An 11,328-nucleotide genomic window follows, 5' to 3' on the forward strand; every position below is an offset into this window, starting at 1 on the left:
CGGTGAGCGGCCAGGCGCGCGCCCCTGACCGTGGACCGCGGGGCGCGGCAGGTAGGAGGCCCGGGGACTCGATGGCTGCCGGGGACGGGGTGCGGCGCTCCGGGGCACGTGTGGCCCCGCGACGTGGACTCGGCGGTGACCGCCGAGGAGGGCGCGTGCTCGGCCTTTGGGGGAAGAGGCGCTGCGGGTGCAGCGGCCCAGAGCTCACGGGGTGGGGCGCACCCGCCTCTCCAGCGGGACCACCTGGCTCCTGGGCCGGGGGCCCCCGCAGCTCCCCCTCCCCGCCCTGGCGCCCCAGGAGCGTCCTGGGCTCGGCCCGCTGGGGGCCCCCGCTCAGCGCCGGAGGGGCGGGCGGGCGAGTGGCCGAAGGGGGCCGCTAGGGTACCCCGCCCGCATCCTCCGGGGCAGGTGTCCGCCCCGTCCCGGCGGCCGGGGCGCAGGTGGGGCGGGGAGAGCGAGCAGCTGAGGGGCGGGCCCGTCCGCGGCGGGAGGCGGCCCCGGGGGACGAGGCTGCGGCTCGGCTCACGGGCCCCGGAGGGCGAGGGGCGGGGGCGGCCCGGGGTGGGGGGGGGGCCGGGGAGCCCGGCGGCGGCTCCGCGGCGGGTTAGGGATGGGGCTCCAGGGCCCGCGCCTCTCCCCTCCGCCGCGTCGCCCCGCCTTGGCTTTTATTGCGGGGAACATTTTTGAGGGCACCTCCCTGGTCTTGGGCTGCAAGGGTCTCTGTCTCGCCTCTGACGCACCCGGGAGGGACCCCAGGGCCATCCGCCCAGCTCCCGGGCGCATGCGCCAGGCTGCGCGCCCGGGAGGCCTCCAGAGAGCTCCAAGGAGAAAGCCCGGGCGCCAATAAAAATTGCCTGAAACGTACATTTTAAAAATACTTTTTCATCTAATTTTTAATTATCACATAGTAAAATTGACTTTTTAAATTTATTTTTCATTTTATATTGGAGTATAGTTGATTTACAACGCTGTGTTAGTGTCTGGTGTACAGCAAAGTGATTCAGTTATACGTATACACGTATCCATTCTTTCTCAGATTCGTTTCCCACGTAGGTCATGACAGAATATTGAGCAGAGTTCCCTGTGCTGCACAGGAGGGCCTTCTTAATTATCTATTTTATACATAGTAACCTGTATACTACTGTGTATAGAGTGTGTATCCCAAACTCCTACTTTATCCCCCCCTCTTAAAAATTGACTTTTTAATTTTGGTGTGCAGTTCTCTGAGCTTTAACACATGTGGATAGCCATCACTGTAACAGGTTACAGAACAGTTACATCACCCAAAACCACCCCTTTTGGGCACACTTCCCCTCCACCCATAAGCCCCGGCAACCACTGATCTGCTCTCAGTGATGGTAGGTTTGTCCTGTGGATGGAATCAGACAGAAGGCAGCCTTTGGGGACTGGCCTCTCTCATTCTGTAATGCCTTGAGATTCATCTGGGAGGTCGTGTGAATCCACATTTGTTTCTTTCGTGGCTCAGTAGTATTCCATGGTCTAGATCATCTAGTCCGTTCACCCATTTACCCACTGAAAGACGTTTGCATTGTTTCCAGCTGTTACAAAGAAAGCCACTACCAATATTTATATACAGGTTTTTGTGTGAACACACATTTTCATTTCTCTACGATAAACACCTGGGGTGGGGTTGCTGTATCCCACGGTGAGCATACAGTTATCTGCGTAAGAAACTGAGAAGGCGTCTCCCAGAGTAGCTGCACCGCTTTGCCTTCCAAGCGTCAGCATCCGAGAGTTCCAGTTGCTTCACATCCTCACCAGCACTTGGTGCTGTCAGTGTTTCTTCTTTACTCGTTCTGATAGGCTCATAGTGGTCTCTTACCAAGGGTCCAGGTTGCATTTCAGTCACGGCTAATGATGATGAACATCTTTACACGTGCTTAGTTGCCATCTATACACCGTCTTTGATGAAGCATCTTTTCAAGACCTTTCCTATTTGTAGTTACTTTTTTTTTTTTTGGCCGCACCATGTGGCATGCAGGATCTTAGTTCCCTGACCAGGGATCAAATCCACACCCAAAGTCCCAAGACCTTTCCTATTTGTAAATTGTGTTGTTTTCTTAGTGCTGAGTTTTGAGAGCTCTTTTATATTCTGCATACAAATCCTTTTCAGACATGTGGTTTGCAAATATTTTCTCATAAACTTTGTTCCTGGAATAGTATTTTGTAGCTTCTCTCATTATTCTCTTGACAAAGTCTTGGGCAGAGCAAAAGTTTTTAGTTTTGATGAAGTGAAGTGTATCCATTTTTTTCTTTTACGGATCGGGTTTTTGGTGTCACTTCTGCAAACTCTTTGACTACCCCAGGTCATGAAGATGTTCTCCTGTCTTTTCTTCTGAAAGGTTTTTATTCTGTGTCTTACATGTAGACCTAGGGTTCACTTTGAATTCATCTTTGCATCAGGTGTGAGGCTCAGGTCACAGTTTGTTTCTCTGAATGGGGATGAACAGTTTTCCAGTGCTGTTCACTGAAAAAACCTCTGAATTGCTGCTGCATGGTTGTCAGAGATCTCTGTTGGTCTGTTTCTGGACTGTTTACTCTGTTCCGTTGATCTATGAAGGCATCTATCTCTCTACCAATACCACATGGTCCTGAGTATGATAGCTGTATAGTAAGCTTTGAAGTTGGGTGTTGTGATTCCTCCAACTTTGTCCTTCATTTCAAATTGTTTTAGTTATTCCAGTTTCATTGCTCTTCCTTATAAATTTTAGCATTGGCTTGTCTACATCTACGAAATAATCTTGCTGGAATTTTTGGCTGGTAATGTGTTAAATCTGTAGATCACTTTGGGGAGAAATGACGCCTTTACTAGGCTGAGTCTTCAAATCCATGAACATGGTAAGTCTTTCCATTCATTTAGATCCTTTAGATCTTTTTCAATAGCATTTTGTAGTTTTCAGCACACAGATCATGTACGTGTTTTGCTAAATTTACACCTAGACATTTTAATGTCTATTAAATTAAATACTGTTATAAATAGTAACTTTCCTAAAATTTTGGTTTCCAATTATTCACTGCTTATATATAGGAATATGACTGATTTCTTTGTGTTGACCTTGTATCCTGAAACCTTGCTAAACTCTCTTATTGGGTCTAAGAGTTTGGTCCTTTTTTAAAAAAATAGGTTCCCTGGGGTTTTCTACATAGATAATTGTGTTGCTAGAAAAAAGGACAATTTTATTCTTCTTTTCCAGTTGTTATGCTGTTGTTTACTTTTCTTGCTCTATTGCACTGGCTACAGATTCTAGCACTGTGTTGAATAAGAATGACAAGATGGGCATCCTTGACTTGATGCTGATCTTCAGGGGAAAAGCATTGCACAGTATGTCTTTCACAGTGAGTATGATGTTAGCTGTAGGGTTTTTGTTGATGCCATTTATCAAGTTATGGAAGTTTGCTGGGTATAGAAATCTGAACTGATGGTTCTTTTCTTTCAGCACTCAAAAAACGTTGTATTACTTTCTGGTCTCTTTCTGGTTTCAGTACTTCTTTCTGGTCCCTGTGGTTTCTGAAGAGAAGCCCAGTCATTCAAATCATAGTTCTTCTATAACTAATACATAATTTTCCTCTGGCCACCTTTAAGGTTTTTTCCATTGTAGCAATTTGATTATGAAGCATCTTGGTGTGGATTTCTTTCAGTTTATCCTGGATGGCATTTGCTCTGCTTCTTGAATTGCAAGTTTATATCTTTCAGCAAACTTGCAAAGTTTTCAGTTATTATTTCCTCAAAATATTTTTTCAGTCCCAAAGTCTTTCTCCTTTCCTTCTGGGACTCCAGCAACACAAATATAGCCCTTTGTTGTGGCCCCATGGGCCCCTGAGACTCTATTCATTTTTTTTCTTTTTGTGTGTGTGTGTTTGTTTGTTTGTTTTAATTTATGTATTTATTAATTTTATTGGCTGTGTTGGGTCTTTTTTGCTGTGCGTGGGCTTTCTTTGGTTGCGGTGAGTGGGGGCTCCTCATTGCTGTGGCTTCTCTCTCTAGAGCACAGGCTCTAGGCACGTGGGCTTCAGTAGTTGCAGCACATGGGCTCAATAGTTGTGGCTCACAGGCTCTAAAGTGCAGGCTCAATAGTTGTGGTACACGGGCTTAGTTGCTCTGCGGCATGTGGAATCTTCCTGGAGCAGGGATCGAACCCATGTCCCCTGCATTGGCAGGCGGATTCTTAACCACTGCGCCACCTAGGAGGCCCTCTATTCATTTTTTAAAATCTTTTTTTTTTCTGGCCACACCATGCAGCTTGTGGGATCTTAGTTCCCTGACCAGTGATTGAACCTGTGCCCTTGGCAGTGAAATCGCTGAGTCCGAACCACTGGACCAGGGAATTCCCACAGATTAATTTCTGTTGATATATCTTCGAGTTCACTGATTCTTTGCTCTGTCATCTCCATTCTGTTATTGAATCCATCTAGTGAGGATTTTTTGTTTTGTTTTGTTTTAGTTATTGAATTTTTCAGTTCCAAAATTTCTATTTGATTTTTTATATCTTTCTATTTCTTTCCTGAGCCAATCTATGATAATATTTTTTCAAGACTGTTTGCAAGGACTTCCCTGGTGGTTCAGCAAGTAAGACTTCGTGCTACCAATGCAGGGGGCCCAGGTCAGGGAACTATATCCCACATGCATGCCACAGCTAAGAGTCCACAAGCCACAACTAAAAGATACTGCATGCCACAACTAAGTCCTGGGGGAGCCAAAATAAATAAATAAATATTAAAAAAAAAAAGACTTTGCAATTTTTAGTTCAAGTATTTTTATAAAAGCTGCTTTAGGACTTCCCTGGTGGCACAGTGGTTAAGAACCCTCCTGCCAGTGCAAGAGACACAGGTTCGATCCCTGGTCCAGGAAGAGCTCACGTGCCATGGAGCAACTAAGCCAATGTGCCACAACTACTGAGCCTGCGTGCTGCAACTACTGAAGCCAGTGCATGTAGAGCCTGTGCTCCACAACGAGAGAAGCCACAGCAATGAGAAGCCCGTGCACCACAATGAAGAGTAGCTCCTGCTCACCACAACTGGAGAAAACCCTTGCACACCAACAAAGACCCAATGCAGCCAAATAAATAAATAAAATTTATTAAAAAAAAAAAGCTGCTTTAAAGTCCCTGTCAGATAATTCAGACATCTGTGTCATCCCATCATTGGTGTCTATTGTCTTTTCTCATGTGAGTTGAGATTTTCAAGCTCTTCATGTACCAAGTGATTTCAGTTCCTGTGGGAAGACATTCTGGAACCTTTTTGAAACATTGAAAATGTTGAAGTATGTGGGCCGAGCGATGGGATTCAGAATGTCCTGCTTGAGCAGTGGAGGAGCTGAGGGTGCGGGGCATGGAGACTAATATCACCCTGTTTGGTCCTGAGGGATGGCTGGTTAGCCAAAGACGGGTAAGATTCCTCAGAGGAGGAACAACCTAAGACAGGCACAGCCGCAGAGGGGCCAACAGGGGTGGTGCATAGAGCCTTCCTTATATCACCGTGTTTGGCCCTGGAGGATGACTGGTTAGCCAGAGACGGGTAAGATTCCTCAAGGGAGGAACAACCTAAGACAGGCACAGTCACAGAGGGGCCAACACGGGTGGGGCACAGACCCTTAATCCTTCTGAGAGAGGTCTCCTTCCCCCAGGGCTGCTTTGCTCTCCACACCCAGCTCAAATCAGGACCCAGGAGGCAAACAAAGATCATTGCCCCCAGTCATGTGAGGCCTTTGATTGTTTATGGGATTAACCTGGGAGTGTCAGACCCTTAGACTATGCTGAGAACTCAAAAAAAGCAACGTGGGATCAATCAGCAAGGCTCTTGATCCGAGAGGTCTTGAGCCCCCCGGTCCCACTTTTCTCTTCAGTCTGTGTCTGTGTCTTCTTCAAGCTTGCGGCACCCGTCACTCACCTCGAGTCGCCGAGCTGGCCTCGGCAAGTTCCTATCTCAAGCATTTGGGTATTAGGGTCTCCCCCTGCCCATGGAGAATGTTAGTTTCCTATGGGCTCTGGTTCCAATGTCTGATCGACATTCAGTGTTTGCTGTTCTAATCAGGTCTGTTCCTGTGGGCACCACCTGGTACTCACTCTGAGACCTGGGTGAAGGTCTTACCTGTCAGATCAATTTTCTGAGTATTTGATATGCTAATTAGGGTCAGATCCACGCACACTCGGATTAGGGTTGAGAGCAGGAGTTCAAAACTTTAAACCTTCTGGCGTCATTTCCCCGAATGTCTTCCTCTGCATTATTTTCCTGGTACTTTCCAGGTACCTGAAAGTTCCCTTTTCCTCCACCAGAAATCATCCATTTCTGCATTTGTGACGCATTTGAGGCCAAATGGCAGGAGGACATAGAGGAAAAAAGCTGCTCGTGTGTGAGTTCAGTGAGGTTCCAGGACCCAAGGTCAACATACAAGAACCAACTGCATTTCCATGTGTTACCAACGAACCGTCCAAAAAGGAAACTGAGATCACAGCTCCATTTATAACAGCAATGAAAAGAATACAATCAACAGGAATAAGCTTAACAGAAGGAGTGCAAGGCCTGTACATGTAAAACTCCCTGGCATTTCTAAGAGCAATTAAAGAGATCAAATAAATGGGGAGAAATTCCGTGTTCATGGGTGAGAAGGCTCAACACTGTTAAGATGCCAGCACTCCCCAAATGAGTTAATAGAGTGAATACCATTTCTATCAAAATGTGAGTGGGGGGCTTCCTAGGTGGCGTAGTGGTTAAGAATCCGCCTGCCAATGCAGGGGACACGGGTTCGATCCCTGTTCCAGGAAGATCCCACATGCCGCGGAGCAACGAAGCCCGTGCGCCACAACTGTTGAGCCTGCGCTTTAGAGCCCGTGAGCCACAACTATTGAGGCCCATGTGCTGCAACTACTGAAGCCCATGCACCTAGAGCCTGTGCTCTGCAACAAAAGAAGCCAGGGCAATGAGGAGCCCACGCACTGCAACGAAGAGTAGCCCCCACTCACCGCAACTAAAAGAAAGCCCGCGCACAGCAAAAAAAGACCCAACACAGCCTATTAAATAAATAAATAATAAATTTATTTTAAAAAATGTGAGTGGATTTCTGGGAGGGGCAGAAATTATCTGATCATAAAATGTGTACTGAAATGCAAAGCACACAAAATAGCCAAAACAATTTTTTAAAGGAACAAAGTTGGAGAATTTACGATTTACAATTTTAAAACGTACAATAAAGCTACAGTCATAAAGACTACATGTTTTGGTGTAAGGGTTGACATACAGGTCGATGGAATAGCATTGAGAGTCCAGAGATAAGCCCACAGATTCGTGGTTGAATGATTTTTGATAAAGGTGCCACAGCTTTACCTGGCGAAAAAGATACTCTTTACAACAAATGGTGCTATTGGATATCCACATGGAAAAAGAGGAGTGTGGACCCTTACCTCACACCATATACAAAAATTAACTCAAAATGAACCCTAAACCTAAATGTAAGAGCTTAAGCAATAAAACTTTAAAAAGGAAACATAAAATCTTTGTGCCCTCGAGTTATGCTTTAACTGAGGACCTCAAGTGTCCTCAGGTGCGGCACTAAAGACAAGATCCGTGGAGAAAGTAGATAAATTGGACTCAGTCAAAAGTAAACATTTTGTGTTTCAAACACCAGCAGTAAGAAAATGAAAATTGGGTTAAATGTTCACAAATCTTACATGTATTAATAATAAAGGACTTGCATTTAGAATCTACAAAGAACACCCACAACTCAAAATAAGATAAACATACACTTATAATTGTGTATATTTTACCACAATTTACAAACATATATAAGGTTTTAAAGAACAGCAATAAGACAAGCAACCCAAGTTAAAAATAGGCCAAAAGTTTGATCAGACATTTAACCAAAGAAGGAGAAGGGAAGCTGGATATCTTGCCTGGTGAACTGTTTAATCAAATGTGAGAAGATGCTTAACATCATTAGTTATTAGGAAAATTCAAATTGAAACAAAATGCAGAACTTCCCTGGTGGTGCAGTGGTTAAGGATCTGCCTGCCAATGCAGGGGACATGGGTTCAATCGCTGGTCCGGGAAGATCCCACATGCCTCGGAGCAACTAAGCCCGTGAGCCACAACTACTGAGCCCATATGCCACAACTACTGAAGCCCACGTGCCTAAAGCCCGGGCTCCGCAACGAGAGAAGCCACTGCAATGAGGACCCTGTGCACTGCAACGAAGAGTAGTCCCCACTCGCTGCAACTAGAGAAAGGTCGCACGCAGCAACAAAGACCCAACACAGCCATAAATAAGTAAATAAATTAAAAAATTTTATTTAAAAAAAAAGAAAGAAAAGAAACCAAAACACAGCTTCACAGCCATGGGACGGCGCTAATCAAAATGAAAGATAACAAGCGTGACCAGGACGTGGGGACACTGGAGCCTCACGCATTGCCGGTGGGCATGCAGAATATAGAGCCGACCTCTTCAGAGGTTACACGCAGACTTCCCACTGGTCCCAGCAACCCCATTCCTAGGTCTCTACCTAAGAGAAGTGACAACGCGTGTGCACACGAAGACAGGTACGTGAGTATTCATAGCAGCCTCACTCCTAAGAGCCAGAATGTGGGAAAGAACGCAGATGTCCGTCAGCTGGCGGCTGGGCGAGCAACACACGTTCCCTACGACGGGATATTTTCATGGGAAGCAACCGCGGACACGTTTCATCACGGATGAACCTCAGAATGTGCGTGCTCACTAAAAGCAGCCAGACGCCAAACACTGCAAGTGGTAGATTCCATTTATGTGAAATGTCCAAAAAAGGCAAGCAGGTGTGTGGTTGCCAGTGGCTGTGGTGGGGGACGAGTGACCGCTCGTGGGGACAAAAGCTCATCGAAGGGATGGAAACGTGCTAAAATTGGACCGTGGTGGTGGTTGCACGACTCAGAAATTTTGCTAAAATCATTGAATGGTGGGTGGCTCACTGAAGTCGTTAAAAGTGGGCGGACTTCATGGTATGTAAATTACACCTCGATAAAGCTGTTTTAAAAATACTTTTCACAGATTTTATTAGATTTCCATTTAACTCTCTGAGAAATGTTCAAAGTGACTCAGAGTATTTTCAAGAGGAATTTTGCTTATTATTAAAAATGCAGCCAGCTGAAAGGAAGGGCCTGACCTGGACCCTGGCCCTGGGGCTCTACCCTGGGGGAGGCCTCCCCAGCACCTTTGCCCCCACAAGTCCTGGAGCGAGCAGACCCCTTGGGAGGTGCGGGACCCATAGCACCTTTGGGGACCAGAGGGAGGCGAGGGTGCTGTCTAGGGGAGGTGGGGGTGGGCCCCTAGGTGGGGGCGGCTGGCGGCACTCGGGCTCGGGTGAGAGGGCAGCGGGGCAGGGTTGACCAGGACCCCCTGGTGGCGGCACAGAGAAAGCCCTGGTGTCTGCACAGGGCCAGGGCAGGTGCACACCTGGACGGGCACACCTGAGGGGAGTGGGGAGCAGGGCTGGGGGGGGCAGAAACCAGGGGGGCACCCATGAGGAGGAGCAGGGTGGGCTGCCTGGGTGGAGCCAGACATGGTGCCAAGGGGCCGCGCCTGCCCCACAAGTGCCCCCACTCTGCCCTGGGCCCTACCCCCCACCAGACCCCACACCCAGGCCAGGGCTTCTCCCCTGGGTGCTCCGAAATCCCCAGGGAAGGGACCACTTCACGTGGCCAGGGTGAGAGACGGCCCCACCCCGCACACCCAAGTACCAGACCCCGGTGCACCTGTGTGCCAGGCCCCGCCCACCTGCGTGTGTGCCCCGCCCACATGCGTGTGCCAGGCCCCGCGTGGCCCTTGCTTCCTGCCCCACGCCGACCCCACTGGCCCTGGAAACGCCCGACGCCGGCTGCTTTCTGCCCAGCAGGGGCTCAGATGCAGGGCAGACAGAATGGCTGGGCCCCGGTGACCCCGTGTGGGGAGGATGGGGACAGAATGTCCCGGCTGGTGGGGGGAGGCCCGTGGACCCCAGCTCCGAGTCCCAGTCGACCCCAGGTCGCGTGTCCCCCCACCCCCCGCCCGGGGCAGAGATGTGTCCTCAGGCCCAGGGCAGGTCAGTGCCAGGACCGGACAGGGCCTCCCCTTGAGCACTGATCTGAAGGGGGTGCCCTGGAGGGAGGGGCCTCACTGTGTCTGGGGGCTTCCTGGGCACGTGGCCGGGGTCCTGGGGAGACTCAGCTCCCCCTTGGGTCTGACTGCCTCCTGCTTCCCCAGGCAGTGGAGACCCACCCAGCTCCTGGACCTGGAGGACCGAGAGCCCCCAGACCAGACTCTGGCCCCAGGGTGGCGCTCCCACCTCACCCTGCGGACCCTTCCTCCCTCCAGCACACCCACCCCCCAGCCCCTCGACCCCATCCCCCCTCAGATCTCGGCACCAAGGCCCTTGGGGAACCCCTGCCTCCCGTGACCCTGACGCCCTCGTGGTTCGCTGGGACGGAAGGCGATTCCGTCACAAGGGCCGACAGACCCCCCCACAGCAGGTGGCGGCCGGCGGGCTGGGAGGCCTGGTGGGCAGGACCTCACTGCTGCAGCCGTGCGCCCCCGCCTCTCTGCCCCCTCCCGGCTCCAGGCTCCTCCTCTGTCACCCGCTCCCCGCACGGGCGTGAATCACAGGGACCCCCCCACCCCGGGCTGCTGTGGCCCCTGAAGGAGGGTGAGTCACACAGCGGAGGCCCCGCGGCACACGGGGGGCGAGGCACCCCGCGTCTAGGTTCCGGGCTCTGCCTCGAGGAGGCCCTGCCGGCCACACACATGCACACGCTGGAGCACCACGCAACACGCACAGATACACACACGTGCACGCCCACTAACCCGTGCTGGGCCACACGCACAGGCGCACACACAGGCACACTCACAAGTGCACACACACAGTCAAGGGCACACACACCCCCGCCGTGCGGCCCGGGGGCCCCGGACCTTTCTGGAGGGGAGACGGAGGTGGCTGCCGAGTGGCCTGGGCGGGGCGGCGGCAGAGCTGGGGCTCCGGGACCCCGCAGCAGCCCCGACCTGCTCCAGGGCGGGCACAGGGCACCAGGGCCTCCTTTGGTCCCGGGTTAGGGGCACCCCCCCCCGCCGTGGCCCGTTGGGAAGGATGCCGAGGCGGCCGCGGTGCCAGGGCACCACGCGCTGGGGTTTGTGGACCAGCTTCCTCCTAACCCTCCTCTCTCGGCAGGGAGCGCCGAGGCTGGCGGGAGCTTGGGCAGGAAGGCCGGGCGCAGCCCCAGGGCTCTGCTCAGGGCTCAGGGCCTCTGAGGCGCCCCCCAGCTTACCCAGGTTGAGCAGGTTGTCAGGGGAATCCGAGGCCAGCAGGCCAAGCAGGG

The sequence above is a fragment of the Hippopotamus amphibius genome, chromosome 7 (genome assembly GCF_030028045.1).
Source record: "Hippopotamus amphibius kiboko isolate mHipAmp2 chromosome 7, mHipAmp2.hap2, whole genome shotgun sequence".
Lineage (NCBI taxonomy): Eukaryota > Metazoa > Chordata > Mammalia > Artiodactyla > Hippopotamidae > Hippopotamus > Hippopotamus amphibius.